This window comes from Rutidosis leptorrhynchoides, chromosome 2, assembly GCF_046630445.1.
Source record: "Rutidosis leptorrhynchoides isolate AG116_Rl617_1_P2 chromosome 2, CSIRO_AGI_Rlap_v1, whole genome shotgun sequence".
NCBI classification, from domain to species: domain Eukaryota; kingdom Viridiplantae; phylum Streptophyta; class Magnoliopsida; order Asterales; family Asteraceae; genus Rutidosis; species Rutidosis leptorrhynchoides.
The window spans coordinates 97,319,871-97,330,032 of record NC_092334.1 but is presented as its reverse complement, the minus strand read 5'-3'; positions in this window follow the sequence as shown (position 1 = coordinate 97,330,032).

Below are 10,162 nucleotides of genomic sequence, written 5' to 3'. Positions count from 1 at the left end.
AGAACAAGAACATTGGGCTACAACTATTAAACAAAACGTTTCCACAAGTGACGGAGTCGGTAATTGGGGTAAAAAATGAGGTTTTTAGATTATTACGGGACTGTTGGACATTACGTAACCCTCGTCCCTTTGATGACGTTACAACACGCTGTCTTATCAACGGCCATAACGGTTATGTTGCACAAGACCAAGGATGGGAAGTAGTCCTAGTAAAACCAGAATGCATGACTTGTTTCTGGACGTATGAATTACGTGTCTTTATTGCCTTTGCTGAACGACTTGTGTACTAGCTAGAATTGTCTTCACAACTATCTTGTATCAAAGTTATTGTGTGCTATATTTCATGCTTTATGTAAAATAAGCGGTATTGTAAGTTTGTAAAATATTGTATAAAAGTTTGAACGCGAAATATTATTATAATCAGTTTTTCATATAGAATTGTAGTAGTTGAATTGTATATTAGCTACTAAGTATGAACTTAACGGGTAGGTACTACCCGAATTTAAACTTATAAAACGCTAATATGAAGAAAAAGCTTTTATAAATGAGTTCATATTATGCTACGAAATACTATTAACTACTCTTAATATTCTGTATGATTAACTTGTTCCATTTAACTATTTTGAAGGAAATGGCACCGACTACTCGACACACCGTGAATATGAATGAAGAGGAATTCCGTACTTTTCTAGCTTCAAACATAGCTGCAGTACAGGCTGCGCTACATACCAACAATAACCTTGGATCTAGCAGTACAGGAAATCGTGTAGGATGCACCTACAAAGAATTCACTGCCTGCAAACCTTTGGAATTTGATGGAACCGAAGGACCAATCGGATTGAAACGGTGGACCGAGAAGGTTGAATCGGTGTTTGCCATAAGTAAGTGTACTGAAGAGGACAAAGTGAAGTACGCTACGCATACCTTCACAGGTTCTGCGTTAACATGGTGGAATACCTATCTAGAGCAAGTGGGACAAGATGATGCGTACGCACTACCGTGGTCAGCATTCAAGCACTTGATGAACGAGAAGTACCGTCCCAGAACCGAGGTCAATAAGCTCAAGACAGAACTTAGAGGGTTACGAACCCAAGGATTTGATATTACCACGTACGAAAGACGATTCACAGAATTGTGCCTATTGTGTCCGGGAGCATTCGAAGATGAGGAAGAGAAGATCGACGCGTTTGTGAAAGGATTACCGGAAAGAATCCAAGAAGATATAAGTTCACACGAGCCCGCCTCCATACAACAGGCATGTAGAATGGCTCACAAACTAGTGAACCAGATTGAAGAAAGAATTAAAGAACAGACTGCTGAAGAGGCCAATGTGAAGCAAGTCAAAAGAAAGTGGGAGGAAAACGGTGATAAGAATCACCAATACAACAACAACAGCAATTACAACAATAATCGCAACAATTATCCCAACAATCGCAACATCAATCGCAACTACAACAAACGGCCCAACAACAACAACAACAACAACAGCAACTACAACAATCATCCCAACAACAATAATAACCGCAACAACAACAACAACAATCAGAAGCAACTATGCCAAAGGTGTGAAAAGAATCACTCGGGGTTCTGCACCAAATTTTGCAACAAGTGTAAAAGAAATGGTCATAGCGCGGCGAAGTGTGAGGTCTACGGACCAGGGGTTAATAGAACGAAAGGAACAAATGGTGTCGGAACGAGTAATGGCGGAGCAAGTAGTGTCGGAGCAAGTTATGCCAATGTAGTTTGTTATAAATGTGGAAAACCAGGCCACATTATTAGAAATTGCCCGAACCAGGAGAACACGAATGGACAAGGCCGTGGAAGAGTTTTCAATATTAATGCGGTAGAGGCACAGGAAGACCCGGAGCTTGTTACGGGTACGTTTCTTATTGACAATAAATCTGCTTACGTTTTATTTGATTCGGGTGCGGATAGAAGCTATATGAGTAGAGATTTTTGTGCTAAATTAAGTTGTCCATTGACACCTTTGGATAGTAAATTTTTACTCGAATTAGCAAATGGTAAATTAATTTCAGCAGATAATATATGTCGGAATCGAGAAATTAAACTGGTTAGCGAAACATTTAAGATTGATTTGATACCAGTAGAGTTAGGGAGTTTTGATGTGATAATCGGTATGGACTGGTTGAAAGAAGTGAAAGCGGAGATCGTTTGTTACAAAAATGCAATTCGCATTATACGAGAAAAAGGAAAACCCTTAATGGTGTACGGAGAAAAGGGCAACACGAAGCTACATCTTATTAGTAATTTGAAGGCACAAAAACTAATAAGAAAAGGTTGCTATGCTGTTCTAGCACACGTCGAGAAAGTACAAACTGAAGAAAAGAGCATCAATGATGTTCCCATTGCAAAAGAATTTCCCGATGTATTTCCGAAAGAATTACCGGGATTACCCCCACATCGATCCGTTGAATTTCAAATAGATCTTGTACCAGGAGCTGCACCAATAGCTCGTGCTCCTTACAGACTCGCACCCAGCGAGATGAAAGAACTGCAAAGCCAATTACAAGAACTTTTAGAGCGTGGTTTCATTCGACCAAGCACATCACCGTGGGGAGCTCCTGTTTTGTTTGTCAAGAAGAAAGATGGTACATTCAGGTTGTGTATCGACTACCGAGAGTTGAACAAACTTACCATCAAGAACCGCTACCCACTACCGAGAATCGACGACTTATTTGATCAACTACAAGGCTCGTCTGTTTATTCAAAGATTGACTTACGTTCCGGGTATCATCAAATGCGGGTGAAAGAAGATGATATTCCAAAGACTGCTTTCAGAACACGTTACGGTCATTACGAGTTTATGGTCATGCCGTTTGGTTTAACTAATGCACCAGCTGTGTTCATGGACCTTATGAACCGAGTGTGTGGACCATACCTTGACAAGTTTGTCATTGTTTTCATTGATGACATACTTATTTACTCAAAGAATGACCAAGAACACGGTGAACATTTGAGAAAGGTGTTAGAAGTATTGAGGAAGGAAGAATTGTACGCTAAGTTTTCAAAGTGTGCATTTTGGTTGGAAGAAGTTCAATTCCTCGGTCACATAGTGAACAAAGAAGGTATTAAGGTGGATCCGGCAAAGATAGAAACTGTTGAAAAGTGGGAAACCCCGAAAACTCCGAAACACATACGCCAGTTTTTAGGACTAGCTGGTTACTACAGAAGGTTCATCCAAGACTTTTCCAGAATAGCAAAACCCTTGACTGCATTAACGCATAAAGGGAAGAAATTTGAATGGAATGATGAACAAGAGAAAGCGTTTCAGTTATTGAAGAAAAAGCTAACTACGGCACCTATATTGTCATTGCCTGAAGGGAATGATGATTTTGTGATTTATTGTGACGCATCAAAGCAAGGTCTCGGTTGTGTATTAATGCAACGAACGAAGGTGATTGCTTATGCGTCTAGACAATTGAAGATTCACGAACAAAATTATACGACGCATGATTTGGAATTAGGCGCGGTTGTTTTTGCATTAAAGACTTGGAGGCACTACTTATATGGGGTCAAAAGTATTATATATACCGACCACAAAAGTCTTCAACACATATTTAATCAGAAACAACTGAATATGAGGCAGCGTAGGTGGATTGAATTATTGAATGATTACGATTTTGAGATTCGTTACCACCCGGGGAAGGCAAATGTGGTAGCCGATGCCTTGAGCAGGAAGGATAGAGAACCCATTCGAGTAAAATCTATGAATATAATGATTCATAATAACATTACTACTCAAATAAAGGAGGCGCAACAAGGAGTTTTAAAAGAGGGAAATTTAAAGGATGAAATACCCAAAGGATCGGAGAAGCATCTTAATATTCGGGAAGACGGAACCCGGTATAGGGCTGAAAGGATTTGGGTACCAAAATTTGGAGATATGAGAGAAATGGTACTTAGAGAAGCTCATAAAACCAGATACTCAATACATCCTGGAACGGGGAAGATGTACAAGGATCTCAAGAAACATTTTTGGTGGCCGGGTATGAAAGCCGATGTTGCTAAATACGTAGGAGAATGTTTGACGTGTTCTAAGGTCAAAGCTGAGCATCAGAAACCATCAGGTCTACTTCAACAACCCGAAATCCCGGAATGGAAATGGGAAAACATTACCATGGATTTCATCACTAAATTGCCAAGGACTGCAAGTGGTTTTGATACTATTTGGGTAATAGTTGATCGTCTCACCAAATCAGCACACTTCCTACCAATAAGAGAAGATGACAAGATGGAGAAGTTAGCACGACTGTATTTGAAGGAAGTCGTCTCCAGACATGGAATACCAATCTCTATTATCTCTGATAGGGATGGCAGATTTATTTCAAGATTCTGGCAGACATTACAGCAAGCATTAGGAACTCGTCTAGACATGAGTACTGCCTATCATCCACAAACTGATGGGCAGAGTGAAAGGACGATACAAACACTTGAAGACATGCTACGAGCATGTGTTATTGATTTCGGAAACAGTTGGGATCGACATCTACCGTTAGCAGAATTTTCCTACAACAACAGCTACCATTCAAGCATTGAGATGGCGCCGTTTGAAGCACTTTATGGTAGAAAGTGCAGGTCTCCGATTTGTTGGAGTGAGGTGGGGGATAGACAGATTACGGGTCCGGAGATTATACAAGAAACTACCGAGAAGATCATCCAAATTCAACAACGGTTGAAAACCGCCCAAAGTCGACAAAAGAGCTACGCTGACATTAAAAGAAAAGATATAGAATTTGAAATTGGAGAGATGGTCATGCTTAAAGTTTCACCTTGGAAAGGCGTTGTTCGATTTGGTAAACGAGGAAAATTAAATCCAAGGTATATTGGACCATTCAAGATTATTGATCGTGTCGGACCAGTAGCTTACCGACTTGAGTTACCTCAACAACTCGCGGCTGTACATAACACTTTCCACGTCTCGAATTTGAAGAAATGTTTTGCTAAAGAAGATCTCACTATTCCGTTAGATGAAATCCAAATCAACGAAAAACTCCAATTCATCGAAGAACCCGTCGAAATAATGGATCGTGAGGTTAAAAGACTTAAGCAAAACAAGATACCAATTGTTAAGGTTCGATGGAATGCTCGTAGAGGACCCGAGTTCACCTGGGAGCGTGAAGATCAGATGAAGAAGAAATACCCGCATCTATTTCCAGAAGATTCGTCAACACCTTCAACAGCTTAAAATTTCGGGACGAAATTTATTTAACGGGTAGGTACTGTAGTGACCCGAACTTTTCCATGTTTATATATATTAATTGAGATTGATGTTTACATGATTAAATGTTTCCAACATGTTAAGCAATCAAACTTGTTAAGACTTGATTAATTGAAATAGGTTTCATATAGACAATTGACCACCCAAGTTGACCGGTGATTCACGAACGTTAAAACTTGTAAAAAAAAAAAAACTATATGATGACATATATATGGTTATATATATAGTTAACATGATATTATGATAAGTAAACATATCATTAATTATATTAACAATGAACTACATATGTAAAAACAAGACTACTAACATAATGATTTTGAAACGAGACATATATGTAACGTTTATCGTTGTAACGACATTTAATGTATATATATCATATTAAGAAATATTCGTACATCATAATATCATGATAATATAATAATTTAAAATCTCATTTGATATTATAAACATTGGGTTAACAACATTTAACAAGATCGTTAACCTAAAGGTTTCAAAACAACACTTACATGTAACGACTAACGATGACTTAACGACTCAGTTAAAATGTATATACATGTAGTGTTTTAATATGTATTTATACACTTTTGAAAGACTTCAATACACTTATCAAAATACTTCTACTTAACAAAAATGCTTACAATTACATCCTCGTTCAGTTTCATCAACAATTCTACTCGTATGCACCCGTATTCGTACTCGTACAATACACAACTTTTAGATGTATGTACTATTGGTATATACACTCCAATGATCAGCTCTTAGCAGCCCATGTGAGTCACCTAACACATGTGGGAACCATCATTTGGCAACTAGCATGAAATATCTCATAAGATTACAAAAATATGAGTAATCATTCATGACTTATTTACATGAAAACAAAATTACATATCCTTTATATCTAATCCATACACCAACGACCAAAAACACCTACAAACACTTTCATTCTTCAATTTTCTTCATCTAATTGAACTCTCTCAAGTTCTATCTTCAAGTTCTAAGTGTTCTTCATAAATTCCAAAAGTTCTAGTTTCATAAAATCAAGAATACTTTCAAGTTTGCTAGCTCACTTCCAATCTTGTAAGGTGATCATCCAACCTCAAGAAATCTTTGTTTCTTACAGTAGGTTATCATTCTAATACAAGGTAATAATCATATTCAAACTTTGGTTCAATTTCTATAACTATAACAATCTTATTTCAAGTGATGATCTTACTTGAACTTGTTTTCGTGTCATGATTTTGCTTCAAGAACTTTGAGCCATCCAAGGATCCATTGAAGCTAGATCCATTTTTCTCTTTTCCAGTAGGTTCATCCAAGGAACTTAAGGTAGTAATGATGTTCATAACATCATTCGATTCATACATATAAAGCTATCTTATTCGAAGGTTTAAACTTGTAATCACTAGAACATAGTTTAGTTAATTCTAAACTTGTTCGCAAACAAAAGTTAATCCTTCTAACTTGACTTTTAAAATCAACTAAACACATGTTCTATATCTATATGATATGCTAACTTAATGATTTAAAACCTGGAAACACGAAAAACACCGTAAAATCGGATTTACGCCGTCGTAGTAACACCGCGGGCTGTTTTGGGTTAGTTAATTAAAAACTATGATAAACTTTGATTTAAAAGTTGTTATTCTGAGAAAATGATTTTTATTATGAACATGAAACTATATCCAAAAATTATGGTTAAACTCAACATGGAAGTATGTTTTCTAAAATGGTCATCTAGACGTCGTTCTTTCGACTGAAATGACTACTTTTACAAAAACGACTTGTAACTTATTTTTCCGACTAGAAACCTATACTTTTTTTGTTTAGATTCATAAAATAGAGTTCAATATGAAACCATAGCAATTTGATTCACTCAAAACGGATTTAAAATGAAGAAGTTATGGGTAAAACAAGATTGGATAATTTTTCTCATTTTAGCTACGTGAAAATTGGTAACAAATCTATTCCAACCATAACTTAATCAACTTGTATTATATATTATGTAATCTTGAGATACCATAGACACGTATACAATGTTTCGACCTATCATGTCGACACATCTATATATATTTCGGAACAACCATAGACACTCTATATGTGAATGTTGGAGTTAGCTATACAGGGTTGAGGTTGATTCCAAAATATATATAGTTTGAGTTGTGATCAATACTGAGATACGTATACACTGGGTCGTGGATTGATTCAAGATAATATTTATCGATTTATTTTTGTACATCTAACTGTGGACAACTAGTTGTAGGTTACTAACGAGGACAGCTGACTTAATAAACTTAAAACATCAAAATATATTAAAAGTGTTGTAAATATATTTTGAACATACTTTAATATATATGTATATATTGTTATAGGTTCGTGAATCAGCAGTGGCCAAGTCTTACTTCCCGATGAAGTAAAAATCTGTGAAAGTGAGTTATAGTCCCACTTTTAAAATCTAATATTTTTGGGATGAGAATACATGCAGGTTTTATAAATGATTTACAAAATAGACACAAGTACGTGAAACTACATTCTATGGTTGAATTATCGAAATCGAATATGCCCCTTTTTATTAAGTCTGGTAATCTAAGAATTAGGGAACAGACACCCTAATTGACGCGAATCCTAAAGATAGATCTATTGGGCCTAACAAACCCCATCCAAAGTACCGGATGCTTTAGTACTTCGAAATTTATATCATATCCGAAGGGTGTCCCGGAATGATGGGGATATTCTTATATATGCATCTTGTTATTGTCGGTTACCAGGTGTTCACCATATGAATGATTTTTATCTCTATGTATGGGATGTGTATTGAAATATGAAATCTTGTGGTCTATTGTTACGATTTGATATATATAGGTTAAACCTATAACTCACCAACATTTTTGTTGACGTTTTAAGCATGTTTATTCTCAGGTGATTATTAAGAGCTTCCGCTGTCGCATACTTAAATAAGGACAAGATTTGGAGTCCATGCTTGTATGATATTGTGTAAAAACTGCATTCAAGAAACTTATTTTGTTGTAACATATTTGTATTGTAAACCATTATGTAATGGTCGTGTGTAAACAGGATATTTTAGATTATCATTATTTGATAATCTACGTAAAGCTTTTTAAACCTTTATTGATGAAATAAAGGTTATGGTTTGTTTAAAAATGAATGCAGTCTTTGAAAAACGTCTCATATAGAGGTCAAAACCTCGCAACGAAATCAATTAATATGGAACGTTTTTAATCAATAAGAACGGGACATTTTACACTGGTCGATTCACGAACCTATAACAAATATGTACATATATATCAAAGTATGTTCAAAATATATTTACAACACTTTTAATACATTTTGATGTTTTAAGTTCATTAAGTCAGCTGTCCTCGTTAGTAACCTACAACTAGTTGTCCAAAGTTAGATGTACAGAAAAAAATAATTGATATATATTATCTTAAATCAATCCACGACCCAGTGTATACACGTCTCAGGCTAGATCACAACTCAAAGTATATATATTTTTGGAATCAACCTCAACCCTGTATAGCTAACTCCCACATTACTGCATATAGAGTGTCTATAGTTGTTCCAAATAATATATACACATGGGTCGATATGATATGTCAAAACATTTGCATACGTGTCTATGGTATCCCAAGATTACATAATATATTAGAATACATGTATAATACAATATAAGTTAGCTAGGATATGATTAATATAGATTTGTTACCAATTTTCACGTTGCTACAACAAGAAAAATTATCCAATCTTGTTTTACCCATAACTTCTTCATTTTAAATCCGTTTTGAGTGAATCAAATTGCTATGGTTTCATATTGAACTCTCTTTTATGAATCTAAACATAAAAAGTATAGATTTATAGTTGGAAATATAAGTTACAAGTCGTTTTTGTAAAGGTAGTCATTTCAGTCGAAAGAACGACGTCTAGATGACCATTTTAGAAAACAAACTTCCACTTTGAGTTTAACCATGATTTTTGGATATAGCTTCATGTTTATAAGAAAAATCATTTTTCAAGAAGAACCACTTTTAAATCAAAGTTTATCATAGTTTTTAATTAACTAACCCAAAACAGCCCGCGGTGTTACTACGACGGCGTATGTCCGGTTTTACAGTGTTCTTCGTGTTTCCAGGTTTTAAATCATTAAGTTAGCATATCATATAGATATAGAACATGTGTTTAGTTGATTTTAAAAGTCAAGTTAGAAGGATTAACTTTTGTTTGCGAACAAGTTTAGAATTAACTAAACTATGTTCTAGTGATTACAAGTTTAAACCTTCGAATAAGATAGCTTTATATGTATGAATCGAATGATGTTATGAACATCAATACTACCTCAAGTTTTCTGGATAAAGCTACTGGAAATTAGAAAAATGGATCTAGCTTCAAAGGATCCTTGGATGGCTTGAAAGTTCTTGAAGCAGAATCATGACACGAAAAACAAGTTCAAGTAAGATTTCCACTCGAAATAAGATTGTTATAGTTATAGAAATTGAATCAAAGTTTGAATATGAGTATTACCTTGTATTAGAAATATATATTACTGTAAATAAGAAAGATTTCTTGAGGTTGGATGATCACTCTACAAGATTGGAAGTAAGATAGCAAACTTGGAAGTATTCTTGATTTTATGAAACTAGAACTTGTAGAATTTATGAAGAACACTTAGAACTTGAAGATAGAACTTGAGAGAGATCAATTAGATGAAGAAAATTGAAGAATGAAAGTGTTTGTAGGTGTTTTTGGTCGTTGGTGTATGGATTAGATATAAAGGATATGTAATTTTGTTTTCATGTAAATAAGTCATGAATGATTACTCATATTTTTGTAATTTTATGAGATATTTCATGCTAGTTGCCAAATGATGGTTCCCACATGTGTTAGGTGACTCACATGGGCTGCTAAGAG